At 33.8% G+C, this 9,815-nt stretch overlaps 1 long non-coding RNA gene across 1 annotated transcript; it reads right to left on the bottom strand.

Annotated features, from left to right (window-relative positions):
* Positions 1-5,596: 5,596 nt before the first annotated feature.
* LOC145115279 (uncharacterized) lies at positions 5,597-8,772 on the bottom strand. The gene is made up of 4 exons (XR_013711491.1): positions 8,577-8,772; positions 8,051-8,308; positions 7,296-7,971; positions 5,597-7,210 (listed from the first exon to the last, which is right to left on the bottom strand). It is a non-coding gene; the product is annotated as an uncharacterized LOC145115279 (long non-coding RNA).
* Between the last annotated feature and the right edge of the window lie 1,043 nt (positions 8,773-9,815).

Below are 9,815 nucleotides of genomic sequence, written 5' to 3'. Positions count from 1 at the left end.
AGTTTTGTTCTTAGACCCTTTTGTTTTAAGGTTGGTAAGTTTTAGATTTTGTTGTCCAACTCGACCACTCCTAAACACATGTTGGTCATATCTCGAATAAATATAGTTGGTCATATCTCGAATAAATATAGTTTATCAGGCTATATTTACCCTAGATATGACTACATAACTGTCTAAGTTTAGTCGCGATGTCCAACTCCTCTAAAGACTTTTTATTTGTTTCTATATTAGGACTCTAGTGTTAATGTACTCACATGCAGGTATACTTTTATAAAATACTTATATTTTTAAAGCATACTTTTTTTTCAGAGTGTTTTAGTCCCATTGTAGTTGTAGTGATATATCTTGTATGGTTAGATATACTAGTTCACTATAAACAATGCTCTGATACCAATCTGTCACACCCCCGAACCAGGGCGGCGGAAACGTCCGGGGGCGGTTGACGTCATTTATTGTATCATCACAGTTGAATATAAATGGACATAGAAACAACGACATACATTAAGATTACAATCTTCATAATTTTACATTTTTTTGTAATTGTTCAAATGTTACACAAAAGCGACAGAATTGTAAATTTCATAATGCAGCAAAATATCCAAAATCCATAGCTCGAGTATCTGCTTACTGGTTTCCTGAGAATACAAGTCGTTTTGAAAAGCGTCAACATAGAATGTTGATGAGTTCATAAGCATTTTTGTATGAAAATAGTTGTATCTGTTTTGTTTGGCCAAAATGTTGTATGCTTCCAGAAAATCCAATATTTTCCATAAAAATGAATTGTATGTTTGTTTCCAAAAACCATGAATATTTGTATGCACATTCCTTTGAATCATGTGAATGTATGTTCCCAGAATATCCCATATTTTCTGATTGTATGAAACTGTAGTCTTAAACCCTAAGACTGGATTAGTGTCAATAGAGTACTGAAATGGTGTGTAGTTTTATAATATATAAAACCAATGAAGTGTAAGCTTTTCGTAAATCAAAATAGTATTGTTAATCCCTATGTGAGTCGTTATAACCCTGCTTGATGTGACTGTTATGCTTGTCATGACGTTCTTCAGGCGTCGGATTCGGTAAGATATTTGTCACCCTAGACTGGCCCCGTCTAGCTGTAGCGAACAGCTCAGGTGTGGGGGTGTCAATCCCCGTATAGATCTATACATACTTATCTCGCTCTCCCTCCAGGAGACTCTGGTTATAACTACAGAACTTAGAGTGTACGATAGGTAGGTACAGTGAAGATAGTGTCTCACTAGAGCATTAATGGATTTACACAAATTTCGAATCTTTTTATTGTATAATGAACTAACTTTATTAGTGTAAATTCGTGACAGATGTTTTATGACACGCATTTTACAGATTTTGATAACATGCTGTTTATGACATGCGATTTACAGATTTCATGACACACAGCTTATCACTCATGCAATATGAGTTTTATGACTGACATTTTATGACACGCAAGTTTTCTAGTCACAAAACTGTTTGTATATGATTTCGGTTAAACTATATACAACATTTTATATAAATAGACTTTAGTGAATATTTCTAGTTGTAACATATGTTGCAAAAATAGTATATTATCTTGGGTTTTAAACCATCAAAATAATGACAACGTAGTTACGACTATTTTACTAACAAAAATCATTTTCAGTAAAATATAGACATCGTAGTTTATTTAACATCTTTTTACCGATTTGAAAGTTTTGTACACAAAATATTTTATTTTGGTTGACTCAAAAAAATTCTCGATCTCTTTTTCTTTTATACAACAAATAACAACCTAAATATTTTATTCAAGTATTTGTGTAGGTCTTAAAAGGAGGGCATGTATTTATCCAATAGTTTAACATACATGGTCTTATACATGCCATGATTTCTAAATTTTTGAGTGAACAACCCATGTCTACCAATTTTTATGTAATAAATATGTTAATACACACATACGTCATGATTTTATTTAGCTAAAACATAATGTTAGCCTTTTTGCACAAGAATTTGTTTCATATGTAACACATATTCATGATGCATGAAATTATCCACTAGACAAACTTAATCTAACATATGATAAGCTTGTAAATCACGATTTTTGGATGTTTGAGCATGAGATATTCCACATTATAAGCACAATCATTACATAAACATGTAGGTGCATGAAAATATCCAAAGGTTAAACGAAACTTGACTTGTATCCCCCCCCCCTCCCCCCCTCGAAAAGTATGAAAACACGAAAATAGTAGGGTATGAAGCTCACCTTGATTTCGTGAGTTGAAGGGAGAAAATGAAGAAGATTTTTGAGTCTAGCCTTGTACAACTTGAGGAGCTTCTCGAAAATTATGGTTTCCAAGCACTACACACGAAATGGCATGTGTAAAATTGGAGTTTTTAGCTTAGAGATGTATCAAACACTAATAGTTTACAGGAAACTTACCAAGTCTATGAGTTTTTGAAGAAGAGCCCCTTGAAGATGGCACACACACACGAAATGAGAGAGAGAGAGAGAGAGAGAGAGAGAGAGAGAAAGAGAGAGAGAGATGGGAGGATTTGTCTTGAGAGTGAAGTGACTGAAAAATGAACTTGTAAGGTGTGTGTGTGTGTGTGTGTGTGTTCGGCCACAAATATAAGTGGGAGGGGGAGATGAGTGCCCTGTTGCATGGGGGTAATTGTAGGTGTTGCATGGAGGCATGGAGGTTAATTCAAGGTTTGGCTTGGTTGTTCTATGGTTATAAGAGTGCAAAATTATGAGGTGTCAAGGTTTTTGATTATCTTTTCTCTTTTTTTGTCTTGCCCAAACCGAAATCCTAGAAGATGTTCGGCCTTAGAGGCTTTTCAAGGGGGTTTCACGGTGGCCGAAAACACCCTATGTTCTTAATTGGGTTTTCGGTTTGGAGTATGTATGTGTTTTCGGACTTAATTGGACCCATTAAGAGAGTTTTCGGTCCAATAGGGTCCAAAGAAAGTTTTCGGCCCAATAAGGCCCATGGAAGAGTTTTCGGTCCAATAGGGTGTTGGGCCGAGAACGTTTTGGCAAAGGTCCGAAATTGACTTTGTTTAGCTATTTGATCCATTTTGGACTTACGAGGGGCTATTTCAATTTGATTTCTAAATGTATGCTCATGTGATTTCGTATAACATTGTAGTTTGAATTTTACTAATAAGTTGCAACAAGGTTACATGGAGGAAATTGTTGTGTACAAGCTTCACGATCTAAGCCCTAAATTGCTAGTTATGACAAAAACCAACAAAATTAAAACTTTAAAACATGCAGAACCACTTTCACTTGCTAGATATAAAAGAAAAGGTATAAATATATTGAAAACTAACTTGGACATACCAAAAGATAAAGTCAACATGTTGGTTTTAAAGATTCACAATTGACATATTAAGTGTTTTTTTTTTTGCTGCTTATATTTTAGCATTTTTTTTATATGGTTAAACATAGCTATAGAGTTTATTACTTATAACAATTAAACATCTTTATTTTTTATGTTAAACAATATGTCATTTGACACTCAAAAGTCAAATTGTTTGTGTAATCATTTCATTTTTTGAGAACATTTTTGTTGGATTGTATTAAGTGAACTTTCCTTTGGTTCAACATAAGAATGAGCATCATATGTAGTGGCGGAGCTTATAGGTGAGGTGTTCCTGAATCTATGAGGTCTTGATCTTCCAAGTTGGTGCTTCTATCTTCTCCTTGCTTCAAAGGCACCATAAACACACATTTTTAAGCTCAAAGGAACACACACAAGATATTAGGGTTGCAATGGACGAAATGAGGGTTGGAGGTTGGTGAGGGAGTGAGCATTTGAGAGTTAATGATGTTTATATAGGGCCTAAACCCTGAAAAGTAGGATTTGAAGATCTTGCATGTACGCCCCGCGTACACTATGTACGCCCAACGTACGTGACCTCGGGCCAGAATTACATAAATGTCACTATGGACTATTTTGCAAGCTTTCTCATACAGAAGGGCTAAATGCAATAACTCTTCATTCTTAGGGTTAAAATTTAAAATACCTCATCATCGGAATGTTACACAAGAGCTAATAAACACAACCTACTTAACAAAATTTCTACTTTTTTTCTATAATATGAATCGCATCCTTTTACCCTTTGGTTAACATCCAATTGTAGTATTTTACTTCAAAAGTACAATGCTATAATTGTATTTTCCGTAATATGTAGAAGTATAGGAGGTCAAAACATCATGGGTAATTTTTTAGTTTTTCATTTGAAATAACCATCTTTAACCTCAAAAGTCAAATTTCGGAAACTAAAATTTTCTAGACATATGAGATCAAAAGACTAATTTGAAGTTGAACACATTATGGGTTAATGAAATTAGTCTTAGGAAAACGTCCAAATTTGTTTTATTTTCGACTGTGCATATATATTGTTGGTCATTTGATTTTTCATTTCATTTCTTATTTGTTGTTTCACTAGTTTGCAGTCAAGTTCAAGAGTATGACCTTGCTTTTACCCGCGGTGCACTCAAACGAAGTGTTGCACCAAAGAAATTAATGGCAACCTACTTTTGATTTTTTTTTTACCATAACAGGTGATTGAAAAAGTATTGAATAAAACTTTATTGTTAGTTTTCATTTGAAATTTATTATATTTTTTCATATATGTTTATTTTAACAAATTAACTTTTTGATTTGTCATATATCAATTTTAATTTACTATACTTATTGTGGTTGTTTTATTTTTATAATAAATTTAAGAATACAATATTATTATTTTTTTCATTAATTCACAAATAAAAATTGTTACATATATATCTTAAAAACAAATTTCACAAATTTTATTTGAATCAACGATTATAATTTCACATAAATAAAAAAACATAAATCTTTTAATTAATAATTTATTGAAAATAATTGATTAATAATTATGAGTTTTTACTATAAAAATTTATTTATTTTTGTAACTGTGTCACGGGCTATAACCTAGTCTGATTATAAACTTGTAGAGAACATAAAGGATGAGAGTGTCTTGGAAAAAAGGATTTCATAGATTTTATTTTATTAATCAAGCTAGTATTCATAAGAATCTTCACATTTATTATGACTTTACATCATAATTCTATCATATAGTTGTTACAAAATATTTATCGTAAATGTAAAACCGGACTCCAATGATACAAACCAATAACATGAAAAATGATATTTAACTATCTGATCTGAATTCCAGCCGTATGTCAACATGTTGACTAAAACACATGTAAAACACACTCTATTTTAAATTAGCGCACCAATCACCTTATCATTCACTTCACTTCACATTCTTTATTTTTGTTCATTATAAACGTAGGGATACTTGAGATTTCACCAGATACTTAAAAATAACACTCTAAATTTATATTATCTATTAACACGAGAAATATACAAAAAAGCTACAAAACCCCTACGACGGCGTGAATGATTCCGGTAGGATCGCCGATCACCGCCCAATCTAGTCTTTTTAATTTTAATAGGGACTAAATCCACAATTAAACTAGACTATATCTACAATTTTAAATAGGTTTAGACCTTACCTCAAAGAAAATAACAAACGACATGAACCATATTTGCAATCACACCACAAATAAAGCAAATAACCAACTCTTCAAATGTATAAGAAACATAAACATGGTTCATCACTACCATTCAGAAAGTTTTTAACTAAAAAAAAAAAAAAACGTTTGATACTAAAACTGACACAAAGATACATATTGACAATTGAAGATGGCAGGGCAAGTTTTGCCTTCCCTGTTTCTCCTGTTTCTTTCCCTAAAGCAGTGGTATGGAGAAGGATTTGAGATGTGGAGGAACATTCCCTAAAGCAGTGGTATGGAGAAGGATTTGAGATGTGGAGGAACATCTCTGCTCAACTGCATTACGAATTTTCTGAAGGAAAACTATTTACTTGTACAAAAAGTCCAAGATATGTGGTTATTGTTGTCTTCTTCAGAGTAGCACACTAGTGGCGATTTTAAGAACCTATTACATTCTTCTTTGGGTGAGGAAAATGTTGTCGATTTTTCGACACAATGGATGCAGAAGTATTTGATGCTTAAAATTGTTGGTGAGGTATATATACAAGCAATAATTTAATTATTATTTTTTTTGTCTTAGTTTTTTAACTGAGTTTTTATATAATTTGCAGAAAATTGAAAAGGTGAACGTTTTAATTGGAAAAGCTGGACAGGAGCTGAATCATATGGCATTGAACCAAAATGAAACAAACACCATAAAGCTCTTGGTGGGTTATCTTGAGATTTTCTACGGAACAACAAATCAGAAGATATCTACTGCAGGGATTACAGTTTCAATGATGGATTCTTTAAGGAAAGGGCTTAAAGTAAACAAAAACTGTCCGGATTGGTTAAAGGCAAAGGCATGTGGTATGGAGAAGGATTTGAGAGATATAAGTAAAGAATTGTACACAACATTTTGTTTTATCTGTACTTTGCAAGACCCCCGAATCTGAGGAAGTGGGAGTTGGCTTATATTTCAGTCGAAAGAAAAAGAAAAGTACATAAAGGAATCGGTAGAATATTTCAACAAAAATTGAATTAGATTTTGAAGAAGAGCTAAGAGCATACATCAAGGGTTGTGATGTATGCTCTTAGCATCAGGAGGCTTGACAAGAAAAGACCTCTGCTGGTTGTGTTTGGGAGGTGACTTTGATGGGTTGACTTTTGTTGAAATATTCTACCGATTCCTTTATGTACTCTTCTTTCTTTTTCGACTGAAATATAAGCCAACTCCCACTTCCGGTGACTTTGATGGGTTAACTTTTGTTGAAATATTCTACCGATTCCTTTATGTACTCTTCTTTCTTTTTCGACTGAAATATAAGCCAACTCCCACTTCCTCAGATTCGGGGGTCTTGAAAAGTGCAGATAAAACAAAATGTTGTGTACAATTCTTTACTTATATCTCTCAAATCCTTCTCCATACCACATGCTTTGCCTTTAACCAATCTGGGCAGTTTTTGTTTACTTTAAGCTTTCCTTAAAGAATCCATCATTGAAACCGTAATCCCTGCAGTAGACATCTTCATCTTCATCTTCTGATTACATATTTCTTTTGTTGATCCGTAGACAATCTCAAGATAACCAACCAAGAGCTTTATGGTGTTTGTTTCATTTTGGTTCAATGACATGATTCAGCTCCTGTCCAGCTTTTCCAATTAAAGCGTTCACATCTTCAATTTTCTGCAAATTATATAAAAACCCAATTAAAAAACTAAGACAAAAAAAACAATAATAATAATAACTAAATTATTGCTTGTATATATACCTCACTAACAATTTTAAGCATCAAATACTTTTGCATTCATTGTGTGGAAAAATCGACAACATTTTCCTCACCCAAAGAAGAATGTAATAGGTTCTTAAAATCGCCAATAGTGTGCTCTGAAGAAGACAACAATAACCACGTATCCTGGACTTTTTGTACAAGTAAATAGTTTTCCTTTAGAAAATTCGTAATGTAGTTGAGCAGAGATGTTCCTCCACATCGCATGAAATAGAACGGTAAAGCTTTCAAACTCTGAACATATACATCAAACTTATTATTGGATAACTCACATTCACCATCTACAGTTTTTATCTTGTAAGTGCATGCGATTATCTTTTCCTTTAGATCATATCCTTCAAGAACATCCATTAAAATCTTGAGGATGGCTTCACCATTGTTGGCAGTGTTGAACACGGGTGACACCTCCGGAAGGACTTTTAGCATGCGCCACTCTCCATCCACATAGAAAGCATGAATGCTGATGTAATAGAGTGCTCTCCAATGACTTCCATATGTGCAGGGTTATAGACACCTTTGAAGATAGTTCATTCAAAATGAATTTGACTTTTTCCCGCATTAATTTGCATAAATGTTGGAATATCTGTTGTTGCAACATTCTGCAGTTCTGAAGGCACCAATAAGCCATACTTACTCCAGAGATGACGAGCCAAATGAACTAAGTAAACAACAAGAAACAAACATGTCAAGTTCATAACAGAATTAAAATTCAATCTAAAAGATTCAAAGACATATACCTGTAGTTGTCCCTGTTTCGTAGATTTGACAACAGACTATGCATTCATGTTTCCCATCGAAATACTCTATGAAATACCTGTGACATGGAGCGGTTCTAACTGGTTGGGATGGTTCTTTGGTTTTTGTAACCTTCAATCCGGTTGGTGCTTTTTTGCTTCTAGTTCCCTTTGACGATGCAGGAGGTCCGGTGGTTATGATCAAAGTTGATGGTGCATGTTTAGTGCTTCTCGGAGTACTTGATATTTCTGGGGTTGGGGCTGCAGATGATGGAAACTTGTTAAACAAGACAAATATTTATTATCGCTTCGATTACAGAACCAACAAGCAACAAAAACAAAAACAGAAAGTTTTTGCCATCAAATTTTACTGCATTTTCCGTGAAAAACGCCGATTGAGACGAATATTTGCAATAAACAAATCAAAATAACTAGACACAGACATCCTCAAGAGCTAATTAGCAGTTTAGGGTTTAGATGTTCTTACAAAATCATTAAATTATACGAAACGATTCATGATTTATCGAACCTTTGATTCTGCCGATGAGAGAATGATCGCACGTTAGACAGAGAGAGACGGTAATCAGCTCCGATAAGCGTAAACTTTTAGGATTTATTTTCTGACTCTCAGCATACAAAATGCGAGTAGCGTGGGAGGAACGCGTGACTTAGACCATGGTTGAACTGCACATTGGAACTAACAGATTAGGCGACGATTTGGACGGTTGGGATTAAATCGATATAATCACATCATCATTTTCTTTTGTAGTTAGAATAACATATTATATATATATATATATATATATATATATATATATATATATATATATATATATATATAACAAATTACACGAATGGTCCTTAAGGTTTTGTTTTTTTCCCTAAAGTAGTCCTTATGAAACTTTTTTCCCACAGATGGTACCTACGGAGCAAACTTTGCACACAAAAAGACCCTGTGACTAACTTTGTTAACAGAATCTGTGAAGTGTGTGTGAAAAGACAAAAATACCCTTTGTTTTTATTTATTTATTTATTTATTTATTTATAATATTCTGTTAATCTGAAATTAAAAAAAAGTAGGACCTCTCTCTCTCTCTCTCTCTCTCTCTCTCTCTCTCTCTCTCTCTCTCTCTCTCTCTCTCTCTCTCTCTCTCCAAGAAAGAACACAAATCTCATCTTCATAAAAATAACCCCAAATTGAGTTCATCCTGAAAAGCAAGGAGAAAACCCTAAATTGGTGGCGATTGAGGGAGCTGTTGTTGCTTCTCTGTATCGTTACCGACGACTGAAAGGGGAGGAGGAGAACGCGACCACATCGCATATGTTGCGCCATTAACACAATCAAATACCATCATCAACCACCATCCACCTGCACATGTATCTTTCTACCTCTTTTTTTCTGTCTCTAAGAACTCGCCTCAGCCTCACCATGATCATATCACAACCACACCAGTCACGACGAACAGCAAAACCTATATCACGTTTTCTTTGATGTATATAAGTCTAAATTGAACAGCAAAACCTACAGATAATGAACATTTTAATGCTAGCACAAACCTTCTATGCATCAGAAAGGTGCTAATCGATTCAAAAAGATCGAATTGTGGGTTCTTTTGATTTTGCCCTTCACTTGATGATGAAGGCTTCGAAATTGCTAGTGAATTTTCTGTCATTTTTGTTTGAAGTAATTTGGAACAAAATAAGAAGAAAAAAGAGGACAGATCTTTGTGGGTTTGAGGGAAAGAATGAAGGGAAAACATTGGATTTT

The sequence above is a fragment of the Lactuca virosa genome, chromosome 5, assembly GCF_052849685.1.
Source record: "Lactuca virosa cultivar CGN04683 chromosome 5, Lactuca_virosa_CGN04683_v6, whole genome shotgun sequence".
In the NCBI taxonomy this organism is placed as follows: domain Eukaryota; kingdom Viridiplantae; phylum Streptophyta; class Magnoliopsida; order Asterales; family Asteraceae; genus Lactuca; species Lactuca virosa.
The sequence above is the reverse complement of the archived record's forward strand: the minus strand, read 5'-3'. Positions and strand labels throughout refer to the sequence as shown.